A 10547-nucleotide genomic window follows, 5' to 3' on the forward strand; every position below is an offset into this window, starting at 1 on the left:
ACTCCAACAGAAGCTGCTAAGTTGACCAGAGCCCACAGAAGCATTCTCCACATAATGAGATGATTTGATCTGTGAACAAACCTGGCATACGGCCCCATTCTTCACATTCATCTCTTCCTTCCCTCCCCTTCCCTCTTCCTTCCTCTCACCCCTTTACTGCCATTCTCTGTTCCCCTTGTTCTCTTTCTCTCTCAGTCGAGTCACTGCTGTATTATTTGTCAAAATAGTTTGGATGTGTCCCCAGTTCCATTTAGGCCAGAGGAAAACTCAGGAAGGCTCAAAGGCGGTGCCAGCCCCCCCCCTCCCCGCCCCTACCGCCAGGCGGGGCCTCCTGAATGAGAATCTGTGCTCCTGGAACAGCATGGTTGGGGAACAAAATCCCCTTCCTCTAGTAAGCAGGGCCCCCAAGCCAGCTGCTGGTGAGATAAGACCAGACCCCAGATGAAGGGTGATGTCAGCCAAATTGAGAGGGACTAGAGGAGACCTCAAAGCTATGGTTTTTTCCAGTCTTCATGTGTGGATGTGAGAATTGGACCATAAAGAAAGCTGAGCGCTGAAGAATTCATGCTTTTGAACTGTGGTCTTGGAGAAGACTCTAGAGAGTCCCTTGGACTGCAAGGAGATCAAACCAGTCCATTCTAATGGATGGAATATTCATTGGAAAGACTGATGCTGAAGCTGAAACTCCAATAATTTGGCCACCTCATGCAAAGAATTGACTCATTGGAAAAGAGCCTGATGCTGGGTAAGATTGAAGGCAGGAGAAGAAGGGGATGACAGAGGATGAGATGCTTGGATGGCATCACCAACTTGATGGACATGAGTTTGAGCAAGCTCCGGGAGTTGGTGATAGACTTCCAGGGAAGCCTGGTGTGTTGCAGTCCATGGAGTCTCAAAGAGTCAGGCATGATTGAGCAACTGAACTGACCAAGAGGAGACCTTGAACAAAAAGTAGAGAAAATCTTCTGAGCCTCCTCATACCCCACTCCTTGCCATACCACATGAGGGGAAATAATTGTTAAAAGAAACCCTTCATATGAAAGTTTGTTGTCAGTCTTTAGAGATTGAAACAAACCATAATTCATTGTCCTTCTTTCTGCCCATTATTCTCCTTTCACTGCATTCTATTCAGTTTTGGTCTCACATGTGATATCATCACATTCAATCTCACTCCACACTCCCTCCCTAAGTTGTCAGTGTCCTCCATTTGGTGTGTGTATTTTAGGACCTTTTTCTCTATGTTTATGTATGTATATAGAGACCAATACAAATATAGAGGATTATTCTGTGGGTGGACTTTTTATAATCGTGCTCTTAAGTGGCTTTTCAAAATTTAAAATGTATAAACATATGTGCTTCCCCAATCCTTTGCAAATATTTTTTCAAACTTTTCTTCTGAAAAATTTCAAACAGAAAAAATGTGATAGTATAATGACTCTCTATATAACTGCACCTAAATTAAATAATTGTTAACATTTACCATTCTTGTTTTATCTATCTATCCATTATAGAGCTATCAATTTTTGCTGAGCCACTTCATTGTAAGTTGTAAGTATCATGACTCGACCATCAAAATCCTTCAGCAAGGATCTCTTAAAATAAGGACATTCTCCTACATAAATGCCCATTACATTCAAATGATATCTTATCACCCTTGTGAAAATTAACAATAATATCCTAAGCTTTATATCATTTAATATTCAGTTCAAATTCAAATTTCCCTAAGAGTCTCAAAATGTCTTTTATAATGCTTTATTTTGGCAACCAGGATCCAGTCAAGGCTAACTAATTGCATATTTTATTTAAAGTAGTGAAAAGTGAAAGTGTTAATCACTCAGTCATGTCTGACTCTTTGCGACCTCTTGGACTATAGCCTGCCAGTCTCCTCTGTCCATGGGATTCTCTAGGCAAGAATACTGGAATGGATTGCCATGACCTCCTCCAGGGGAATCTTCCCAACCCAGGGAACCTGTGTCTCTTACCATCTCCTGCATTGGCAGGTGGGTTTTTTACCACTAGTGCCACCTGGGAAGACTTCGTTCTTTTTATCTGTGAATATTTTTTAGATTCTACATATAAGTGATAACATAGAATATTTGTCTTTCTCTGTCTGACTTATTTCACTAAGTATATCTTCTAAGTCCATCTGTGTTGTTGCAAATTATAGGATCTCATTCTTTTATTAATGACTGAGTAATATTCCATCCTGTGTCTCTGTGTGTGTGTGTGTGTGTACCACATCTTCTTTATCCATTCATCTGTTGATGGATACTTAGGTTGCTTCTGTATCTTTGACTACTGTAAATAATGCTGCTATGAACATTGGGGGTGCATGCATCTTTTTTAATCAGTGTTTTTGTTTTCTTCAGATATATACTCAGCAGTGGAATTACTGTATTTTATGATAATTCTTATTTTTACTTTTTTGAGGAACCTCCCTACTGTTTTCCATAGTCACTGCACCGATTTACAGTTTATTAGGGTTCCCTTTTCTCTGCATCCTCACCAACAAGTGTTATTTATAAACTTTTTGATGGTAGCCATTTTGACAGCTGTGAGGTGATGTCTCATTGTGGTTTCGATTTGCATTTCTCTGATAATTAGTGATTTTGAGCATTTTTTTATGTGCCTGTTGGCCATCTGTATATCATCTTTGGAAAAATATTCATTCATATTTTCTGCCAATTTTAAAAATCAGGTTTTATTTATGTTGAGTTATTTTGAACTTATTGATTTGTTCTAAAAGTTTTTACTGATTTCCTTAGGATTTTCTACATATATGATCATATCATCTATGAATAGAGATAGTTTTACTTCTTCCTTTCCAATCTCAGATACCATTTTTCCCCTGACCTAATTGCCCTGGCTAAAACCTCCAAGCAGTGTTGAATAGGAACGGTGAGAGTTGACATTCATGTTTTATGATCTTATAGGGAAACTTTTAGTCTTTATTTATTAAGATTTTTCATAGACACCCTTTGTCAGGTTGAGGAGATTTCCTTTTATCTCTGGTTTGTCGAGTGTTTTCATCATAAAAGAATGTTTGGTTTTGTCAAATGCTTTTTTTTTAATTTATTGAGATGATTGTGTGGAATTTTCCCCTTTATTCTACTAACGTGGTGTGTTAGGTCAATTGATTTACATATATTGGACCTATCTTGAATTTGGGGGATAAATCTCACTTGGTCATGATATACCATCCTTTTTATATGCTGATGGCTTTCATTTGCTTCTATTTTGTTGAGGATTTTATATATGTTATTTGTAAAGGATATTCGTCTATAGTGTTCTTTTTTGCAATGTCTTTGTCTGTTTTGGTATCAGGGTGATACTGGCCTCATAGAAAGAGTTAGGAAGTGTTCCCTCCTCTTCTAATTTTGCAAGAGTTTGTGAAGTATCAAGTATTAATTTTTCTTTAAACATCTTATAGAATTCACTGGTGAAGCTTTTTGTCCTGGGCTTTTCCTGGAAGAAAGTAATTGGTTATTAATTTAATGTTTTTATAGCTCTATTTGGATTTTTACAGTTCTTTTTGAGTCAGTTTGGTCCTTTGTGAAACTCTGGTTTTGTTATCTCTTTAGACTCTTTTATTCTAGAACAGTACTCCCACTTTTTTTCTCCAAACATTGATTTTGAAAGATATCAAGTTAATTGTCTTGTAGACTGTCTCCTGTTCTGTATCTGTCTGATTCTTTCAAATGGTATTGTAACAAATGGTATTATTTTACCTGTTACTGTTTCCCTTGTATTTCCTATGACCTGGAAGATACATCTGGTGGCTTGAATAGTGTTAGGAGAAACATTTTTCTTGTCAACATTTGATGTTTTAGAAAATTTTTATTTTGGCAATCTAATGGATGAAAATGGTATCTCACTGTTAATTGCTAGGAAGATTGGATATATTCTTAGATTTATTGGCCATTTGAGTCTACTGTTCTGTGAACTTTTGGTTTTTATTCTTTGCGCACTTTGCTACTGTGTTGAGCATCTTTGTCTTGTTGGTTTGTAGGCATTTATTATATATTCTGCATAAATGAAGACTGCATCCATATTTTTCATTTAGCTCTTTCATTCACATGAAAATTAGTTTTCCAAATGATGTATATGAGGTAAGAATATTATTTATTTAAACTGATAAACTATTGTCTAGATGTGAAGTTTTGAATAGTCACTCTTTTCATTGATTTGAGATGCCAGTTTTATTGTATACTGAATTCCCATAGGTACATGAATCAGTTTCAGGACTTTTCATTATGCTCTATTGATTTAGTTTTGTCTAGTCCTATGTAAATACATTTTAATTACCCAGAGGTATTACATGCTTTGATATCTACAAGTACGTTGTCTATTTAAAACTATCTTGGCTATTCTTGCATATTCACTTTATTTTTAAATTTTAGAATCAGTTTGTCAAACTTTATGAAGTATCTTTTAGAATTTAGATTGTGATTACCTTGATCTTACAAGATTATTTTTGTGAGAATTTATGTTTTTAACATCTTGTATTTCACTTATAAGGTTTTTCTATGTTCAATACATTTTTATACTTTCCTTCATAAAAGTTTTGACCATTTTTGGGGTCAGATTTATTCCTATGTATTTCAGAAGGTTGGTTTTTTTTCTATTACACTTCTCAGTTGTTTATTGCTGGTATATAGAAAGCTATTATTTTTGGCCTGTGAACCATATACCCAATCACTTTTAAAAGTGCTATGAGGGGCTTCCCTGGTGGCTTAGTGGTAAAGAATCTGCTTACCAATGCAGGAGACACAGATTTGATCCCTGATCTAGATATCCCACATGCCACAGAGCAACTAAGTTCATGTGCTGCAACCATTGAGCCTATGCTCAAGATCCTGGGAACAACTACTGAGTCCACAAATCATAACTTCTGAAGCCTGTGTGCCCTAGAGCCAATGGTCTGCAACAAGAGAAGCCACCACAATGTGAAGCCCATGCACTGCAATTAGAGAGTAGCCCCTGCTCGCTGCAATTAGAGAAAAAGCCCTCACAGCAATGAAGACCCAGCACAGCCATGAATAAATAAATGAATAAAAGTATTTTTTAAGTACTATGAGCTCTAAATAGTTTGTCATATCATTTTTAAACTTATCTTCTTTATCTGTCTTATTGCATTGGCTTCTACAATTTGTGTATGTTTTAATTTCATCTTAAAACAAGCCAAAAAACGTTCAAACTACCACACAATTGCACTCATCTCACACTCTAGCAAAGTAATACTCAAAATTCTCCAAGTGAGGCTTCAACAGTGCATGAACCGAGAACTTCCAGATGTTCAAGCAGGATTTAGAAAAGGCAGAGGAACCACAGATCAAATTGCCAACATCTTTGGATCACAGAAAAAACAAGAGAGTTCCAGAAAAACATCTACTTCTGCTTTATTGACTATGCCAAAGCCTTTTACTGTGTGGATCACAACAAACTGTGGAACATTCTTCAAGAGATGGGAATACCAGACTGCCTTACCTGCCTCCTGAGAAATCTGTATGCAGGTCAAGAAGCAACAGTTAGAACTGGACATGGAGTGATGAACTGGTTCCAAATTGGAAAAGGAGTATGTCAAGGCTGTATATTGTCACACTGCTTATTTAACTTATATGCAGAGTGAAAAGTGAAAGTGAAGTTGCTCAATCGTGTCCGAATCTTTGCGACCCCATGGACTGTAGTCCACCAGGCTCCTCCATCCATGGAATTTTCCAGGCAAGAATACTGGAGTGGGTTGCCATTTCCTTCTCCAGGAGATCTTCCCGAACCAAGGATTGAACCCAGGTCTCCAGCACTGTAGGCAGATGCTTTACCATCTGAGCCACCAGGGAAGTCTGATATATTCAGAGTATATCATGCAAAATGCCAGGCTGGATGAAGCACAAACTAGAATCAAGATTGCCAGGAGAAATATCAATAACCTCAGATACGCAGATGACACCACCCTTATGGCAGAAAGTGAAGATGAACTAAAGAGCCTCTTGATGAAAGTGAAAGAGGAGAGTGAAAAAGTTGGCTTAAAACTCAACATTCATGCTCGCTTCGGCAGCACATATACTAAAATTGGAACGATACAGAGAAGATTAACATGGCCCCTGTGCAAGGATGACACGCAAATTCGTGAAGCGTTCCATATTTTTAAGAGACACGTGCACCCCAGTGTTCATCGCAGCACTGTTTATAATAGCCAGGACATGGAAGCAACCTAGATGCCCATCAGCAGACGAATGGATAAGGAAGCTGTGGTACATATACACCATGGAATATTACTCAGCCATTAAAAAGAATTCATTTGAATCAGTTCTAATGAGATGGATGAAACTGGAGCCCATTATACAGAGTGAAATAAGCCAGAAAGATAAAGACCAATACAGTATACTAACACATATATATGGAATTTAGAAAGATGGTAATGATAACCCTATAACAGATAACAGAAAAAGAGACACAGATGTACAGAACAGACTTTTGGACTCTGTGGGAGAAGGCGAGGGTGGGATGTTTCGAGAGAACAGCATCGAAACATGTATATTATCTAGGGTGAAACAGATCACCAGCCCAGGTTGGATGCATGAGACAAGTGCTTGGGCCTGGTGCACTGGGAAGACCCAGAGGGATCAGGTAGAGAGGGAGGTGGGAGGGGCGATCGGGATGGAGAATACATGTAAATCCATGGCTGATTCATGTCAATGTATGACAAAACCCACTACAATGTTGTAAAGTAATTAGCCTCCAACTAATAAAAATAAATGAAAAAAAAACTCAACATTCAAAAAAACAAAGATCATGGCATCTGGTCCCATCACTTCATGGTAAATAGATGGGGAAACAATGGAAACAGTAACAGACTTTATTTTGGGGGGCTCCAAAATCACTGCAGATGGTGACTGCAGCCATAAAATTAAAAGACGCTTGCTCCTTGTAAGAAAAGCTATGACCAACCTAGACAGCATATGAAAAAGCAGAGACATTACTTTGCCACCAAAGGTCCATTGAGTCAAAGCTATGGTTTTTCCAGTGGTCAGGTATGGATGTGAGAGTTGGACTGTAAAGAAAGCTGAGAGTCGAAGAACTGATGCTTTTGAACTGTGGTCTCGGAGAACACTCTCGAGAGTCCCTTGGACTGCAAGGAGATCCAACCAGTCAATCCTAAAGGAAATCAGTCATTTCATTGGAAGGACTGATGCTGAAGCTGAAACTCCAATAATTTGGCCACCTGATGCGAAGAACCGACTCATTGGAAAAGAGCCTGATGCTGGGAAAGATTGAAGGTGGGAGGAGAAGGGGACAACAGAGGATGAGATGGTTGGATGGCATCACCGGCTCAATGGACATGAGTTTCAGCAAGCTCCGGGAGTTGGTGGTAGACTTCCAGGGAAGCCTGGCATGCTGCAGTCCATGGGATTGCAGAGTCAGACAGGACTGATTGACTGAACTGAACTGGAGACAAAGGCCACTCCCTTGAAGACTGTCACCTGGTCATTGTGGCAATCATTGCTTAGGGCTGACTGGCTTTGCCCTTTCCATGACATACTGTTTGTAGTGCCATATGACAGCTTCCACTCCTGTTACATGAAGAGAGAAAAATATACACCTTGCTTCTTACAGTAGCTTGGAAAACCTGGTGGCTGACACCAAATGCTTAACATGTTCCTTTGTCAAAAGAACCTCTCTGCCTCATACTTTGGGGAAATACCTGGAAAGCATAATGGAATGAGTATTCTGCAGTCAGGTCATGGTCCTGTGGAAGGAGCTAGGTGTCCACACACTTGAATTTTAACATTAGGTCTTTTCCTCATTTATTATGTGAGCTAGGACAAATCACTTGATTTCTCTGTGCCTCAGTTTCGTATCTGCCAAATGAGGATGAAAATAGCATCTACCTCAAAAATCATTTCATTGTGATGATTAAAAGATGGTATGTATAAAATGCTTAGCAAAGAATCTAACACTATTCGGGGTTCACAAAAATTATCTGTTAGAATGAGTTACTGAATGGAATTATTGTGAAAAGCCTCAGAGTGAAAGGGAAGATACACCGTCTTACTCTGTATCCATTTCTCTCCAGTGACTTGCAAGCAGACACTAAATGATTTGAACCTGATTAAAGAGAAACAAGATTCCCCAGAGAGACCTTCAGTAGCACCCTGCTGCTAAAGCAGCCATATCTTCTTGTAGGAAAGAGTGGGCACATGTAACTGGGCATTCATTGCAAAAGCAGTGACTCCATACACATGAAAAGAAGCTTCAGACTCCTCAACGTTGTTCAAGATTAGCTAGACTCGGAGACTGACTTGACTTAACCTCTGAAAATCTCCAGGGTTTTCCTTGTGTTTCAGGGACTTTATTGGCAAAGGGAAGACCGCAGTTCCAGGATTGCTCTACAGACCCCTCCCACATGCCCTGAACTGTGTTAATCTGTTTACTGCTCTGTACATCAGAGTGCTTTGGTTGTTTAAAGGGGAAACCAGATGGTGTGCCTAATTTGGGCTCTGACATACTCCTACTTTGGCTAAACCATTTCCCTGCTCTGTTAAACAGTTTCTTATTTGCAGAAAGAGAATGATGCTGTGACTAATACCTCTTTCACCAGGACTTGGTGAGATAGAAAGTTACCCAATTTAAAAACAAGAATGGTAATAATAACAATAGTAGTAGTAATGTCCAGCAAAAGTAGTAGTACCATTTAATGAGTATATATGATTTGTGAAGGAGAACACTGCTAAGTACTGGGCATGCTTTGTCTCATTCTCCTCATAAGAACCCTGTGAGATAGTTACTCTTAACTCATCTATTTGATATATGAGAAAACTGAGGCCCAGGGAGGTTAAATAACTTGCTCAGGGCCTTATAACTAGTATTTTGTAGTTTCTGTTGCTATGATAAATGACTGCTTTTTCTATCATATATCCTAATAAGTTATTGTAGATATATAGGAAAGCTATTGGTTTTCATAGGATGATATTCTATATACCCTACTAGAGTTTCATATGGGTTCTAATATTTTGTCAGTTGACTGTCTCAGATTTCTGTATAGCCATATTACTTGTAAACAATAGCAATTTTTTTTTTGTTTTCTAGTCCTTTGTCTCTTGTATATTTTTCTTATCTTACTGCACTGGTTAGGCATCAGAATGTTGAATAGTAAGTGGTGATAGTGACTATCCTTGTCTTTTTCTCATCTTAATGTTCTGTCAATATGTAGTTCTAATTAACAATCGTTTCTCGAGTAATTAATATTGTCTGACACTCTTGTAAGTGCCTTTATATATTTTATATCATGTAAACCTCATACCAATACTATTAGGAGAAGGTCCTATTATTTTCCTTACTTTTGTAATATGAGTAAAGTGAGGTTCACAGAGATTAAATAATTTGCACAAGATCACATAGCTTGTATATGATGGAACTAAGACCCAAACCTAACCAGTCTGACTCCAAAGCTTGTGCTTAGAGCCAATATTACCTCCTGACAGTTTCCTAAAAATTTGCTGAGGAAGTTCTCTTCTATTCCATGCTTGCTGTGGGTTTTTATCATGCACTGGATATTACATTTTGTCAAGAATTTTTTTCTGCCTCTGTTGAGATGACTGTATGATTTGTCTTCTTAATCTGCCATCATAGTGAAATATGTTCATAAATTTGCTAGTGTTGAACTCTCCTTACTTTCCTGGGATAAACCCTACTTGGACACGAAGTATCATTTTAATAAGGTGCTAGATTTCATCTCCTTTAGGATTTTTATTTTTTTATTCATAAGTGAGATAAATTTATAATTTTCTTTTTCTTTTTTTTTCCTGTCTGTCCAATTTGTGAGAGTGGCTCAGCTTTTTCTACACTGTGGAACCATTTATATAAAATGGGAATTGTCTGTGATTTAAAGGTTTGAAAAGGTAAAGCTGCTTATGTTTTCAACTTGTTATATGATTTTTGTCTGTTTTTTCTATTTCTTAAATAAATTTTAGTAATTTGTCTTTTCCTAGAAATTTTCCTTTTGAAATATATTAGTTTAGAGCAAACACATAGATACAAGGAGCTGAGTAGCTGTTACTAGAGGGGGAAGTTTAGGTGGAGGGTGAAATGGGTATAGAGGATTAACTGTATGGTGACAGACAGAAACTAACTTTTTGGTGGTGAGCACACTGTATGTTATACAAAGTCAAAATATAGTGTTGTATACATGAAACATAAAATATTATAAACCAGTGCTACCTCAATAAAAAAAACTTTTAAATAAGATTTTATGCAATATTCTTTTATTTTTAATATTACCTTGGTTACCTGTGACCCTATTTGGCTTCCTGGTGGTGTTCATTTGTGCCTTCTCATTTTTTTTCTTAATTAGTACTTACTGAAGGTTTGACTTAAAAATGTTTTGGTTTTACGAATCAGTTCTATTTTATTTGTTTTCTATTTCATCATTTTCTGATTTTTATCTTTATCAATCCCTTCTATTTGCCACAAATAGAAGTGTGCTTTTTGTAACCCCTAGATTTGATAGCTTAATTAATTTATTTTCCATTTTTATTTCCTAATAAGTG

At 37.5% G+C, this 10547-nt stretch overlaps 1 non-coding gene across 1 annotated transcript; it reads left to right on the forward strand.

The window, feature by feature from the left end:
- The first annotated feature begins 6039 nt into the window (after positions 1–6039).
- Positions 6040–6146, forward strand: LOC122436091. The gene has a single exon (XR_006267862.1). It is a non-coding gene; the product is annotated as a U6 spliceosomal RNA (small nuclear RNA).
- Positions 6147–10547: the final 4401 nt, after the last annotated feature.

The sequence above is a fragment of the Cervus canadensis genome, chromosome X (genome assembly GCF_019320065.1).
Source record: "Cervus canadensis isolate Bull #8, Minnesota chromosome X, ASM1932006v1, whole genome shotgun sequence".
In the NCBI taxonomy this organism is placed as follows: domain Eukaryota; kingdom Metazoa; phylum Chordata; class Mammalia; order Artiodactyla; family Cervidae; genus Cervus; species Cervus canadensis.